This window comes from Talpa occidentalis, unplaced genomic scaffold (assembly GCF_014898055.3).
Source record: "Talpa occidentalis isolate TD23 unplaced genomic scaffold, MPIMG_talOcc4v2.1 talOcc4.14, whole genome shotgun sequence".
Classification (NCBI taxonomy): domain Eukaryota; kingdom Metazoa; phylum Chordata; class Mammalia; order Eulipotyphla; family Talpidae; genus Talpa; species Talpa occidentalis.
The window spans coordinates 59670074-59685916 of record NW_023601433.1 but is presented as its reverse complement, the minus strand read 5'-3'; the positions used below and the strand labels follow the sequence as shown (position 1 = coordinate 59685916).

At 36.1% G+C, this 15843-nt stretch overlaps 1 protein-coding gene across 1 annotated transcript in view; it reads right to left on the bottom strand.

Moving 5' to 3' along the window:
• CELF2 (CUGBP Elav-like family member 2) overlaps positions 1–15843 on the bottom strand; it is a 591625-nt gene that overhangs the window by 561928 nt on the left and 13854 nt on the right. The window lies entirely within an intron of this gene.

Sequence of the window (15843 nt, the reverse complement as noted above, 5' to 3'; positions counted from 1 at the left end):
TCGATCAGTTTGATTCAGTTTGTTTATCACCTTGTCAAACTGGAGAACTATTCTATCCTCCTTTGATAGAAAGAATATCCTATACAAATGTAAGCACTTACTAATGTAGTTATTATTATTATTCCTGTTAGTTGCAGCTAATTAGAGTCACTTTTCAATTCATATCCAGAAACAAAAAATTGATTTTTCAGTAAAACAGAAAGAAATCCACCCTTAGGAAAATTACAGTCAATAATTGAGCTGTGAATTGGAGTTCTGGTAAAGGCAAAAGTAAACACAAGAATAATGCACAAAAGTTAGTGCTGAAATTGAAAATGTTTTCAAAGTAGCATAAAATAGGGGGTTGAAAAGTAGTTACACTAATCAGGATGAGATGATTTAACCTGCATTTTCTAGATTTTAGTACTAAACCAAATATCATATACCTTTCAGAGCTTTCTGAATTTATATCAAAATCACTGTCATTTATAAATATCCCAACAGACATAACCATTAACTTAATTCTATAGGGTCATTTCTATTTATATAGAAACCCGTGGGCTAAAAATATTTATAGGAATCAAGAACTTGAGAGAAAGATATGAACAAAAGTATCTTTTGTCCTTTTTTTGATGTGAATGCTATGCTGAAGAGTATAACTGACAAAATTCACATAACCAGGTTGCAGTGGAAACTTGCACTTTTATAATAAAGCACAAAGGAGTCAAACAATTCATGACTAAGCTATAAATTCAATTTATAGTTAAGGAAACTGAGGCCAAGAGAGAAATATGACTCCCTTCAAATTTATTCATCCTAGAATATATGGTACTGAGATGAAAATGTGTCATGATTACTATCCAGACATTTTTATTTTTGTTTTTGATTTGTATCTACTCAAAATAAAAAGGAATAGAACTTTTGTGGAAAATACACAGAGATGAGGTGATTTACCAGGGTTATAGAGTTCAAGGGTGTGGCTTGGTTTCTCTGCAGATCTGTCAGCCATCACAGGGCTGAACTAAAGACACAAAAGTGAGAAGCTCAAATTTTCATTTACTGAATATATCAATACATTGATTATAGATTGTGTTGAATTGAAAGACTGATATGTGGTATCACTGATCCTTTAATAATTAAATATTTTGTTTGCTCAAAAATGAACACCCTCGTCTATTTACAGACTTACAAAGATATTTAGAAAAACTTTTCAATGAAGAATACTGCCAATGAGATGTGATTTTAAATAAATCTAAGAATCATTATCGAATGCATTGGCTCTTTCTGGAAAATTTAAAAAACTGCTCTCATTTTTCACCTCTTCTAAAAATGCTCTTCTTTTCTCTCAGAATGACATACTGGTTGCTTCCAGGTACTCTCTATTCTCTATACTTTATACCTATATCTTTCCTAACATCATCATTTTCTCTTCCATATACATAGTGTGACAGTTTTGTGCTTTAATAAATGATTGGCTCTGTAAGATGAAGGGCATTTTAAGATGGTTTAAACAAGTTTCAAAAACTGACTCATGCTTCAAGGTAAATGTTAATTAGTGAATTATTAAGAATTTCTAGAAGAATTTCCAGCAACTCAAGCATCATTCAAATGATAAATAACTAAGAATTGAAAATATATCTGCAAAACACTGAAGAGTCTAGAGGTTTCTGATAGAGATTCTTTCTCTTACTGGATCTGTTTTAGTAGCCACTGAGAATGTCCCTTCCAGGGTGCTAGGGGCATTGCTGAGAAAATCATTTAAACCAAAATCTCTCTTATTTCAACCTACCAAAAGTCAAGAAATAGTTGAGCTTTTGTGAGAAAGCTATACTAATTTTTATATTCTTATCATGCACTACTTCCCTTGAAACAACAACAAAAACAAATGTCCAAGCATTTAATCACATTAAAAAGTGATGAGTTTAGGAAATATTTAGTATTTCCTATTGACTACAACAGGGTCAAAAGTCCTGCTCTTCATAGATATCATTGAATTAAAATTCAGAGAAAAGATAAAATGAATATCATAGCACATAAAGATTTATGAGGAAGGGGTCAATTTTTCATTGACGACGTCAGCATTTCCTTTTAGAAGAACCAAAGTAAAATTAAACTCAACATCCACAACTGCAGAAGAGAAGTACCAATTCTCTGGCAGGGCAGAAAGGACCTTCTTTTACTATCTTAGTCTTTCCAGTCCTTTAATTTCTCTGTTGCTCAATTGAAGAAAATTAAGGTGAATATTGTAAAAGCAAATGCTAAAGTTGGCTTCTGGAAATGCCATGACAACTTTAAATTCACTCATAAATGTTAGCCTTATTTTTTTTAAGATTTATTTATGCATGCAAGAGCTGGGTGTAGGCCAGAGATGCAGGGGGGTGAGAGGATTCACCAGAGACAGAGCTGGGAGCAAAACAGGCAGACTGACTGAAACACACTGCTGAGGGGAGCAGTGGGTGAGTCAGGAGAGGTCTGCCGTGCCATGTGGGTAGCTCCCTGGCTGGGGATGGAACCCGTGCTGCAGTGACTGCCAATAGCTTCGTAGTGCTGAGACTTAACCTCTTGCGCCACCAAGGAGGCCCCCACGTTAGTCTTAATCTTTCTAATCATCACTGGATGGCTGGTCATACCACATCAACTGTCATTAATGGTACATCCACACACAAAATGGAAACTTGTATGATGATAACTTTTAAGCACTAAGCTAGAAAATTCTGTTCCTGAAAACCGAATTTTTAATTACAAAAATAATTTTGTTATGAGAACATGGCTCTGAGTCAGAGTTAAGAGGAGAAAAGAAAAGGGCATTACTTTGTTTTCAATTTTTCAATTCAGGCTTTAAGGAAACTGCACTAACTTAATTTATTTTAGGGAACAAGGTTATTTTAGCTATGCAAATTTTTATAAGCCTACAGGTATTTCTTACCCTTCAACTTCTTTTGAATATTTCTTACCATGCACTATTCAACAGCCTGCAATTTTAATAAGACTGTGTGTTTAGACATCATTTCATAATTTTTAAAAATGTTTTCCTAGACTATGCCTTGTTTAATCACTGAACCACCCTGTTCAATGGGCAGGATGGACTCCACTACATTCAATATACAGGTAAGGATGCTTATTAATTCATTTATCAAATCCTGAACCTATAGCAAGAATTAGTCCCTGTGGTGCCCTCTGAGATTATCGTATTCACCTGAAATAATGCAGGGAGGAGTCAACCAGGAAGGAAGGAGTGCAGCTTTTTGCTATAGCTACTGTGCTTAGTGATCCTGAAGAAAAAGCAAGTAGTGAGAAATAGGTTAACATATTAGTTTATCTAGAGTGAATGCTGAAAAGGAGGCATATCTGTTGTTTAGGGGAAATGCAAATTCTTTACAGAAATTAAAATTTATTTCATGAAAATATTCATTTGTTTCATTTTCAAAGGACAAGGCAAAGAAGGTCCAGAAGGAGATATGGCATTGATAAGCATAGGCAGCAACAGCAAGTGTGGAACACTGATGTATTATTTTGTTCCAAAACTTCCACTTGGTAAACATTAATCAAACAGAACAAATAGTAGCTTTGAGTTCTAGCGATTACTTTTCCTAAACAGACACTAAATATTTGATGGTTGGGTATAGATTGCTGTTAAATTCCAAGTGAGATTTCAGTGTAGATTAACAGGGGTAAGACGCATTAAGTATGGGTAAACAAATGATTAATATTTCAAGCTAGATCTACTTGGCTACTTTTAAAGATTGACTTTACCCTACTTCAAAACCTCTGCCCAAATCCCGTACTTGGTTTCTCTTCTCAAATGGAACAGGGATTACTTTTCATCAAATGCATTTCTATGTGACATTAAGGTTTTGAATTTAAAATAAGATATGCTTTTAAAAACCCATAAAATGCAAATGTTTATAGTCTCTGAGCAGAAGTTGCAATATGTGCAAGAGTGCTTTACCACATGAAATTGACTAAAACATTACCTGTCTAACACAGCTTAATTATTTTATTAATCTGTTGGACCAGGCAGAACATTTTGTTTTACATCCGGTGGGGTTTTAAATGGTAGTTTTAGGATTTGCATTCATTTTTTCCCCAGCTGGCTTTCTGAAGATTTTATTTCTGCTTACTTTTTGTGTATTAGATCCTGAATTCAAAGGTGGAGCAGGAGGGTAAAAGTAGGTTTGCAACCTGATTGCAGGCAAGAATCCAGCCAGGTTACATGTCATTGTTGCTCATCGGATTACTTGAGTCCAACACCTACTGTTCCACAGTAGGGTCTTTGTGGTGTAGGGGAAGAGTTTGGGTTTTCAAATCTAAGTTTTGAATTGAGATTTGTGACTCACCACCTGGTGAACTTGGGTGTAAATGAGCTGTCCAAGTCATGATGAAACTCTTAATTTCCTCATCTATAGGCCAGAAACAATATATAATCCGAAGTGCAGTTGTAAGATGAGAAATAATATACCTACAAAAGGTGTGTGGTAGGCTGTAAATAAATTGTAACTAGAAAAAACCACAAAGATCACTTGAGTCCAGATCAAATGAATGGAGTCAAGATGAACAGGGGTTACTTTGGATCAAGAGGTTTAAATCAACAGACCTCAATGGTACACTTGAGCTTCTCAAATTCTGCCTAATCTCTCATTTTTTTTTAACCAAGACCATCCAGTCAACACTCACTACATGCTATGCATATTTCATCCTTGGCATGACCCCTTGCATCTCAAAATCCTTATACTCCAAATTCTATAACATTGGCTTTCCCATGTAGAAAAACAGGTACAGATGGAGAGATGAATTAGACAGTTTTCGGGCAAGGAATGCAATGTCTAAAGAAAATTAAACAGCCAACTATAGCCAGGACCCTAGGAAACACTTGCCAAAGCTGATAAAGCCTGGGGAGAGCCAAGAAACACCTAGAAGGGAGAAAGACAGTTTCTAACCCCTACAGGCATGCTGATAAAGCCCAAAGAGAGCACAAATTACCTAGAAAGAGTGGGGCTGTTCTCAAAATTGGCCTGTTTCTGGACAATATAAGACAATTCCCTTAAATAGATTAAGCAATTCCCTGAAAAACACAAAATGCTCTCTCCCCTTCCAAGGGAAGGGTGAAGCTGGTATCACCCTTCCAACTCCATTGCTCTCTCCTGCCCCAACCTGCTGCAGGGGTTGGTAGAATGACCCCCCTGAAGTACAGTAGAAGGGGGAGTTATTTACAAACTGTTGCGGAGATACCCTGGGAGCCTCTGAGCAGTGCAGCCCAGGAACAGAACCTTAACTACATTTAAACAGGAGTGGTCCCCCTCTCCTGTATGTCTGTCCAGGCACACTTTCATTCTGTCTGCAATAAACTTTGCTTTACCTAGACATGGCTTTGAATTCTTTCATGTCATAGTCAAGTACCAAGGAACCCCCAAGTCCAGGAACTTCTAGGGACCTCAAAATCCAACCTTGAGGAAGCCGTCCTACTGTTTATAGCTGCTTTACATAAGAGAGCTATGACATCATTTATACTACTAGTTTGTGGGGTTTCCAAGAGCTGGTGCTGGCAAGGAGGGCTATCTCAAGGCATTGGGTGTTGACAGCGGTTTCAAAAGCAAGGACGAAACAAGCAATTTATGGGTTAGGAACATGCTATTGGCAATAATAATGGTCTTTTCCATTTGCCTAGTATTTTATAGTTAATATAATCATGTTCTTAATAAAATTTTAAAGCAGTAGACCTATGAGTTAAGTAGCTATTTTTATTCTTTTTATAAACTTGTTACTTGTCATATGTTCTACCCAGAATTTAAGCCAAAGTCCCAGGGCCTCTGACTACAGTCCAATGCTCCCCATCACGTTTTCCTGTCTCACTTAATGAAAAGAAGCTGACTGGATCCACTCATTGTGCTAAGTCACATCCTCTTAGGATTGAATGTGTTACTGAGTAATAATGAAAACCAGATACATGAAGGGGTTAATAACACATCTGTCACCTGTGATTAATTGGATGACTGTCATTGGGCTGGAAACAAGTGCTTTTGTGCCTTTCAAATTAGGTTATAGATTATTGTAATCCCCACCACCAAAATCAGAATCGATACCTCACATATTTGGAGTACTTACTGTGTGCTGCAAGCTATGTTAACTGTTTTCTCTCTATCAATTTATATTATCGCCCTATAGAACAGGCACAGCTCTAATTCCTACTTTGCACATTAGATGAGGAACAGGGAGACTAAATCACACAGCTAGATAATAAATGTGCAGGTTGGGAAAGGACCCCCTAATCTGACTTGAGCCCTTTTACGCAATTCGCAGAATTGAAGAGAATACTTGGACACAGTCATATACTCCATAGAAGAGTAATATAAAGCTTCCAGAAATTAATCATTCCAGAAAAGAAGTTAATCTGGATTCCTCCGAATCAATAGGAATAGTTCAATAATTATTTATCTTTGCTTCTTAAAATGCTTAAGCTAAGAAATCTGGGATGTTGGTGCAGAGTGTGACAAATTTAGGGGAAACCTGCTGGTTTGGCTCTTCCCCTTGGTGAGAGGACACAAAGCTGCAGGGGGCATGGGACTTGGTTGCCTAACTGATCTGCTTCCTGGAGGAGGTAACCTCTGAGTGACACCCAGGTTTCAGCCAAATTGTTCAGCAGGAGGACGGTAACCTCCCATCTGGTTGTTCTCTCATTCTGTGAATTACGGGAAGGAAAACAAGATCAACTGTTTCCCCTGAGCAAGGAGCCACTGAACTTTTGTGTGACAATGACTGTGTTTGCAGTGGCGTGTTGTCTGCACTCCAGTTCTGTTAATATATTTAACATTGAGTTAATTGTGCAAACACAGTAAGCAGAGCGGCCCCTACTCTGCCTCCGAGGGCCTGCAAACACCGCTAGCTGAAGTGCAGGGATTTCCGCATTGCTCCGATCCCCTTGGCCTGACTGGGTGTGTGTGGTAAATTTCTGTGTCACCAGCCCTGTGAAAGTGGGGAGAAATGTCAAAGGAATGGAGACAAGACAAGCAGAAGGGCTCAACAAGAACAGAAAAGAATATTGATTAGTGCTACACAATGCAATGCAGTTGGATGGGGGTGTCTTTATGGTCTCTGCAGCTGGGCACTTAAAGCTTTTCTAACACATAAGAACCAAAAGGGCAAGTCACTGAAAGGGCAGAAGAGCAGACAGAATAGATGTGTCTTTGGTTCAAATTTACTAGCTTTTTTTTTTTTTTTTTTTTGCTTCCCATTAAGAACAAGTATGGCACTCAGCAGTGTTTATTTAAAAATCTTAGAGATTTAAAGAAAATTATATTGGTTTGTTAGACAAAAAAGCATTTACAAGTAGCTTCTCTTCCCTTCGAGATTTAATTTCCCATATTCTAGAGATAATAATTATCTTCTCTCCCTGTCTTTTAATATCAAATAGGAGCTCATATAATTTAAATGAATGCATCTTATCATTGGAGTAGAATAATCATAGCCCATAAATTTGGTAGTATAGCCTCACTAGGAAACATGACTGTCATTATTTTAATTATAATTTAGGAACCCTGGAGTAAGGTGAGGGTGAAAAAACTTTTACTAGAAAATTAATATATACAAGGATACTAACAGAAACCTATAGAATAATGTTCTTTTTTGAGAAGATTGAGGATGATTTTTTATCTAGAACATACATTGAAGGATCTACTAAAATAGCACATCTCCCCTTAGAAGACCCTGGGTTCCTGTTCCTCTGTTGGTTACTTTTTCCCCATTTAAATCATCAAGTAAAATGATGTTCATTCTTCCTGTGTTTTACATCCTATAGGTCAAAATATGACTTAAAACGTAGTGAAAGTTCTTAATTTGGGAGGCATGAGGTTAACCATTTTACACATAAAATGGTTCATTCCCATTTGCATGAAAGGAGAGAACTAAATATAAATTTATTTTTCACATAATGTGCTGAAATTTTCCTTCATGAATAAAAGTAATGGCCTATAAAGTAGTTTAAAAAGCCATTCAAGAGGCTGTTTTGATTAGGTGTCTATATTTGACTAAGATACATTATTTTCTTAATAAGTTTCATTGCCTTTGGTGACTCCTTTCTCAAAGGGAAGAAAAAAACCAGTGAATTAAAGGTACATGCTAGCACATTAAAAAAAGTTCCAATGGCAGGACACAAATTATTTTATTATCACACCAACTGAGCCACTGATACTTCACAATTCATGAACAAATTTTCCATTACTATAGCGTCATGCTTTTATTGACTGTTATAAAATCACCATTTGTATCTTTTTTATCCTGCTGTGTTTCTATTTTATTGGAAAAGTCCTGTAACAGGTATAACATCAGCTCAGATTACCAAGAAATCTATAAAATAGCTTCCTGCTACTACCTTGGTACAGATTGAAAGAATACATTATGATCCCACTGAGTCTCTGATAAAAACTGTGGTTCACATGCCCACAAGATTTATCCTTTTCTGTTAGACATCTAGGCTTTATCTGCTCTATTAAATTATGTGAACATTTCACTAGTATTGATTAGTTATGTCAGGCATAATTAAAGCATCTGGGTCATAAAATTTAGGTACCAAAATAAAAAAAAAAGCCAAAAATGTTGCAGTGAATAGGAATGTTTAAGCAACAGATTATCTTTGCCAGTACTTCTGTGATCTCTGATACTCAGAGATGTTGACCACCTGGGGATAAAATGAAAATGGAATAAAGTAGAATACTCAACAAACTAGCAATGATTCAACAAAAAAGAATTAATCTTTAAGTGAACAGTATAAATAATTTTTACAAATAGTATGTATAATGTAACAGATATTTCATGAACTATTTGACCTGTACCTTTTTTTTGATGTTAATAGGATATCATTGATGAAAATTGCTCTAGTGTCAGTGGTGATGGAATTTCTATCCAAGATCACATCCATGGGCTAGCAGGGAAATTAACCTAGATACATTCTTATTTCCTTCTGTATGGTTTCTGCTGATGTTCAAATAGAATTTTTCTAATTAATGGGGAATGATGTTTATCTGTAAAATACAGAATAATCCATATCTGGACTATGTCAAAGGATCAGGTCACATGACAGAGGGAGTGACATTTCACTTTGAATAAGAACATGCCAAGGTTCAATCTTTCATGGATACCATAAAATAAATCATAGATTATTTGTTGCTTATAAATGTAAATGATATACTAGTGTTAAATATCACTACTAGCTTTGGGTATATCTGTTTATGCTTTGCAGAGAATTTTCAGAGATGAGCTCAGCTCATCTTATCCTTATAGCAACCCTAGAAGGCAAGTCCATGAGTTCTTTTGCTGCTGAAGACAATGATGGTTATATAATGGAACCAGAACTCAATCCCAGGTCATCAACTCTTCTACCAAACAGATTTTAGCTAATGTGTCAGGGGTGATTTCATAAAACAATACTATAGTGATTTATACCTACTATCTGCACCAACAATGTTATGCACTGTAGATTAATAAAGGGAACTGTGATTTAAACCTTTTAATTATAAAGGTACAAAGCACTGAATATTGAAAAAAATGCTTTCATAAAAGAATGGAAACTAACCTTTGACAAAGAGCAAAATTGAGTAACTTGAATGTAAAAGATTGCTGAACATTGAACAAGTGTTTTGATATATCAAAACTATTTTATATATCCAACTTGATTTTCTAGCTTATGGGATGGAGGCTGGAGTGCTGAAAATTCCACGGAGATAAAGCAGAACAAGAATATTTTTGTTCCATCTAATGAAAAAGCAAAGGGTCCATTTTATCTTCATTGTGGCTTTTGATTTAACTATCCATGTCCTGCCATATCATATTTTTTGTTCTTTAAAATGATCTATGAAGTTTTTAAAATGTTAACTCACTTTCCTATTGACACATTTAATGAATCCAGAGATGCTTTATTTTCATTTTTGATAGCTCTATAGTTGCTTATGGTTTTCTAGAATGTGAACTTTAAATTTCCTTCTTTCTGTCATCTAGGTCTAATAAAAATCTCTAAGCAAACACTTAAAAACATAGGAGCACTCTTTATAAAGTCATCCAGTGATGAATCTTTTATATGGTAGAAATAAAACCCCTTTGTAATATAAACTATTTTCAACAAGTTGAATTTTTTTGAGTATATGACTTTTTATATATTTGCTTATATAGTGTGAGGATGAGTGGAGGATGAATACATTGTAGATCTGAGCCAACACAATTATTTGTCAATTAAAATACAAGCTTGTGGATGCAAAGGAAGCATTTCAATATGCCCACTTTTATATTTTGGAGAAATTATTTTTCCCTATGATTAAAAGACATCTCTTATAAGGAACTCATCAAAAATTCCCAGTCCTTCTAACTCTGAAATGATTGTAATTCTGTCAACATGTTGAAGGGGCATATAGAACTTTCTTTTATTGTGTCAGCCTCCAGACATCCTTGATCTCAATTGGTGTGAATTTCATTTAATTGCTGAACTGTGGAAAGATGCAAGGTAGATTCTATTACTTCCTAGAATTCACACTTTCTTTTCTCTTGAAGCAGAACATGTCTATCCAGCAGAGTTCCCTAGTCCTAGTGGGTAGTCTCTCATTAGTTATAATACAGCGACCACCCTGTTTTATATTGCAGGTCAATATTGGTAATTGTCTTGCATGATTTCTTTATTTTTCCAGATGGAAATTTCATTTACCAATGATAATGCTGATGATGTTGGCCACAACAAAGTAATTAAAGACAAATGACAATGGCATAAAATTGAGCTTCTGAAAGCAATGTCAATTTAAAGGGTGCTCTTGAGGGAAAGATATTTCCTAGTGGTTGAAAGATATTTCATATTTTGGGGGTTACATTTTTAATCACTATCTATATTGTGCTGGAAAGTAGTCTTTTACTAATCTCATTGCTCTAAAAGCATCTACACCATATTTCCTTTTGGTGTTAGTTCTATTAATTCACAATGACTCATCCTGTCCTTGATTAAACTGCCTAAGAATATGGGTATCACCATGTCTTAGAGGAAACCAAAAATTGATTGCAGAACTACCCAACACCCCAGAATTTGAAACAAGCTTTTTGGAAACAAAAGTTCCCTGATTAGTTCATATATAGATGTTAAATTCACTAAAAGGCTAACTTGGGATTACTGGCAGACATTGAGATGGATAAATGTACCTTGTGTTTAGGCAGACACAGGAGAGAGCCATGCTTACTAGACACCGTTTAACTTACATGTGTTCTCCCACTACTTTGATTACACAGATAGCCCACAAGTGTTTATTTAGCTTTTCTACATACCAGGAACTGTACTAGACTCTGGGGATGCAGGAATGAACAAAATATAGTCACCACTATACAGGAGCATGTATTTTAGTTATGAAATCAGACAACAGACATGTGGCAATTAAATGAAATAATGTCAGAAATAGACTCTATGAATGAGGTAGAAAAGGTAAATGTTCTACTCAAGTGGAGCCAGGCTGCTATCACAGCTTACAAAGGTCTCTTGTGGAAGAGCCATTGGAATTGGGGCTTTAATGGTGAGAAGATGGCACTCACAAAGATTTGGAGAATGAGTGACACAAACACAAGGAACAGCAGACAAAAAGACCCGGCATAAGCCACAAACCAATATGGTATGTGACAGAAGTATGTAACAATTGTGCTGTGAGTGAGGTAAAGATGGCAGGAAGTTAGGGTCAGAAATTTTAAGGTCATAGATTTTCATAAGGGTTGGGCTTCACCTCCAAGTATAATAAGAAGTTGAGGATTTTAAACTTTAGAAACACTCGTTGGGCATGCAACTGTTGGAAGACTGTTACATTGATCCATGGAAGAAATGCTGGTGGTTTGTATTAGGGTGTAAAAGGAGGAAGGTGAGAATATGTTTGGAGGAATGGATAAGAATACGAAAGAAAGAAATGCTGACTCATATATTTAGTGCAGGGTTGGGAATGTGAATAGACTATTGGATAAAAGTGAATATGGAAAATCAATAGTTGTACCTTGGCTATGTTAAGCATGAGACTAAGTAAGACACCATAAGGTATCCAGATAAAGAAGCCAAATAGGATTTGGATATATGAAGAAAGAATTTGGAGTGGTCTAGGTTGTGGAAATCAATCATTGTTCCATGAAATTACATTTGAAATAGGGCAACTGGATGAGATTACACAGAAAGAGGGAGTATAATGACAGATCCTGAACTATTTATTGGTTTGGTAAAAAGAAGGATCCAGTAAAAACTGATGGAAAAAAAAGGAGCCTGTGATGTAATAGAAAAACCAGGAAAACGTAGATCACAGGAGTCAATAGAATAAAAGGATCAGGGAAGGAGACTTTACTCAATCATGACAACTGCTACTGAAATGTTAACTAGGAACTGTCCAGTGTGCAATTCCTATATCTTAAGATGAGTACATCTTATCTGATGGATTCATTTGGGTGATCTATAGCATAAGCCTGAACTGATGTGCTATTAAAACACAAGATTTCCCTGTTCTGAGAAATTCCAGTTCTCTTTATTTATATCTTACCAAACTCCCAGGACTTCATAAAACTACAGATATATGCTAACATCTTTTGAGATGAGAAAAATCAGAGAAAAGGGACCCCCAAACTGTTTTATAAACAGGGAAATGAAGGACTTATAAAGCTGAGAATTGCTTCCTCTCAGTACTCCTATGGGAGCCTCTCTCTTGCAAATCCAGAGGTAAACAGTTTGCTCTTCTCCCATGAGGTCATACTGGTAGTAGAATAAATACATTTGCCTTCCCTTCCGTTCTCATGGTGCACATGCTTAGTCATTATAACTAACCCTCAGGTGTGTAAATTGGAGCAGATGCTCCTGGTTGTCTCTGCTCAGTTAAGTTTAGGAGTAGACTTGGGATACCAGGTGGCAGATGCTACACTGTGACTCAGAAAGGCAACCCTGGGACCAGAACATCATAATGGCTTTCATTTTTTAAAGAAAAGAACCCATGAGTCATAGAACAAAATTTTAAGTTCCATAATGTCATAGTTCCAGGCTTGTGTGATTTCTTGGTTTAATGTCGCGCAACCTTGATACTCTTTTTTTTAATATTTTATTTTATATAATTATTACATCATTTTCATCTTTGCACAATGTGTGCATTTTCATTATGGTTATATTCCCCATGCAATTGCACTCCCCCCTTATTTTGACTCTAGTCCTTCCTCTCCCACCTCCCCCCCAGTAGAGTATCTCTGGTTTATAGTTCCTTGTTGATTTTGATTTTTACTTTGTATTGATTAGTCTTTTTCCTGGTCTCTTATTTAAGTTTTCTAAATTCCTGCTATGAGTGAGACCATCGGTATTTTTCTTTTTATTTCTGACTTATTTCACTGAGCATGATCCCTTCTAGCTCCATCCATGTTGCTGCAAACTGCATGTGTTTATCTTTTTTGATTGCTGAGTAATATTCCATTGTGTATATGTACATCTTCTTGATCCAGTCATCTATTTTTGGGCATTTGGGTTGTTTCCATAGCTTAGTTATTGTAAATAGTGCTGCTATAAACATAGGCGTGCAGGTGCCCTTTGAAATTAATGTTTCTGTGTCATTTAGGTAAATATCTAGGAGTGGAATTGCTGGATCATATGGAAGCTCTATGTTTAGTAGGTCAAGAAATCTCCACACAGCTCTCCATAGTGGTTGGACCAGTTTGCACTCCCACCAACAGTGCAGGAGAGTTCCTTTTTCTCCACAACCTCGCCAACATTTGTTGTTGCTAGTTTTTTTTTAATATGTGCCATTCGTCACCCAAAGCAGTGATAGTGAAGGCAAAGATCAATAGCTGGGACTACATCAAATTAAAGAGTTTCTGCACAGCAAAAGAGACAATAACCAAAACAAAGAGAAACACCACCGACTGAGAGAAATTTTTTGCACACAACACTAATAATAAAGGACTTATCACAAAAATCTACAAAGAGCTGATGAGCAACAAAAACAAAGAAAATAATCCAGTCAAAAAATGGGCAGAAGAGTTAAAAAGAAACTTCTCTGAAGAGGAAATGCAAATGGCCAACAGGCATATGAAAAAATGTTCAACATCACTTACAATCAGGGAAATGCAAATCAAAACTACAATGAGATACCATCTTACACCAGTGAGAATGGCACATATTAAAAAAACCAACCTTGATACTCTTAATTCAAAATTTGCTCTTATGGCCAACAGAGACTCACACAACTTGTTCCTTAGGCATCCACAAGCAGCAGGGGTTCTCAGTGATGAGGATGATGATTATGTCCCACCCCCTCCCAAGGGGCATTTGGAAATGTCTTGACACTGGAGTTTTGGAACTCACACTGGAGAGCTTCTCTCCCTCTGGTGGGTGGAGGTCAGGACTTTGACTAAATAGGGAATCCACAGCTCACAGGACAGCCCTACAGTATACAATTACTCACCCCAAATGTTAGTCTTACGCAGATTGAAAAATGCCAATACAAAATTCTAAAAAGCATAGTTGATTCTCTTCAATAGCTTTAATTTTAAAATGGATGTCAAGCACAATCTTGTTATTTTTCTGACTCTCACATCCTTATTTAACAATATCAATGTCTTGAATTTATGCCATTTGTTTCACTTTTGAAGAAAGAAAATGAGAAAGGTATTCCATTAGAAGTACACAAAAATGCCCATATTTTCCTGATTCTATTAATGCATTTTAGCATTCCTTGTGAGGTTTTTGTGATTTGATAGTGCAAATGAAATCCCTACTATTTCTGAGACAAAAATCTGACATTTTAAAGTCATTCCAATGGAGGAAGAAATTGAATAAAAAATTCAGATTTTAAGTTCACCAGGCAGTGGGTATGCAGTGCAATTGATTGTCAACCAAATGATTCTTTCCTTAATCATATCAGATCAAAAACATACTTCTGCTGGACTCAGTTTGCTTAAAAATAAGCAATTAGCACTAGCACATGCTTAGTGTATGCTTCTTGAATAAGTGACACCCAATGATTAAGCTGTGCTTCCCATTTCTCTGTAATTATGTCTATTTGGAGATATGAAATCCTGGTCTTAGCAAAATTTATCCAGGACAGTAATTATCCCCAGTGTTGTATTTCAAATCCATTTCTACCCTCCACTTTGGGATTATAACAACTTCAACCTGCCTGAAGTTTTTACTTTGAGAAATGCATTTTTTCCTCCCACTTTTCTGTTTCAAATGTACTGTTTCTATGCCCCATACCTTAGAGTGGAAAACTTTTCCATTTGCTATTTAAAGCATTCTTTTAGTGCCACAGGCGTTTGAATTGTTGCAAAGTGGCAGGCGGGGCTCTGTGAGTTTTCGTGACTGCATTATGGAATCCACAGTCAAAACATCTTTACAGAGGAGGAAGAGTCCAGCATAGAACAGGAAGCTAGGAGGGAAGGAATGGACAATACCAATATTTTTATCCATATTATTCACCCAAGTATCAAGTCATAAGCTTCCCCTAAGGAGACAGATTTTCCTTCTAGAACATTGTCACTTGAAGGGAAAATGCAGGGCATTCTAACACATATCAAGAAATCACATTCCAAACCAGTAAAAGGAGTAACAGATCACAAATTGATTCCAACTGATGGGAATTAAAAAACAACAACTTGAGTGCTTGATTAAAAAAATTATTATAATAACTATTATGTATTTCTTGATGGAGGTAACTGAATCAATTGGCTTCCTTTGGATGAGATGTTTGGCAATTTTTGCCCCTTTCCTGTAATACAAGGATCAGATGTGACAAAAGGAAATGGCTCACTTCCTGTTGGATAAAGAAATGTTTGGACAGTAAGAGCTATTTTTAAAACTGCGTATCTTATAGAACTTTCCACATTCTTGTCATCAAAACTCAC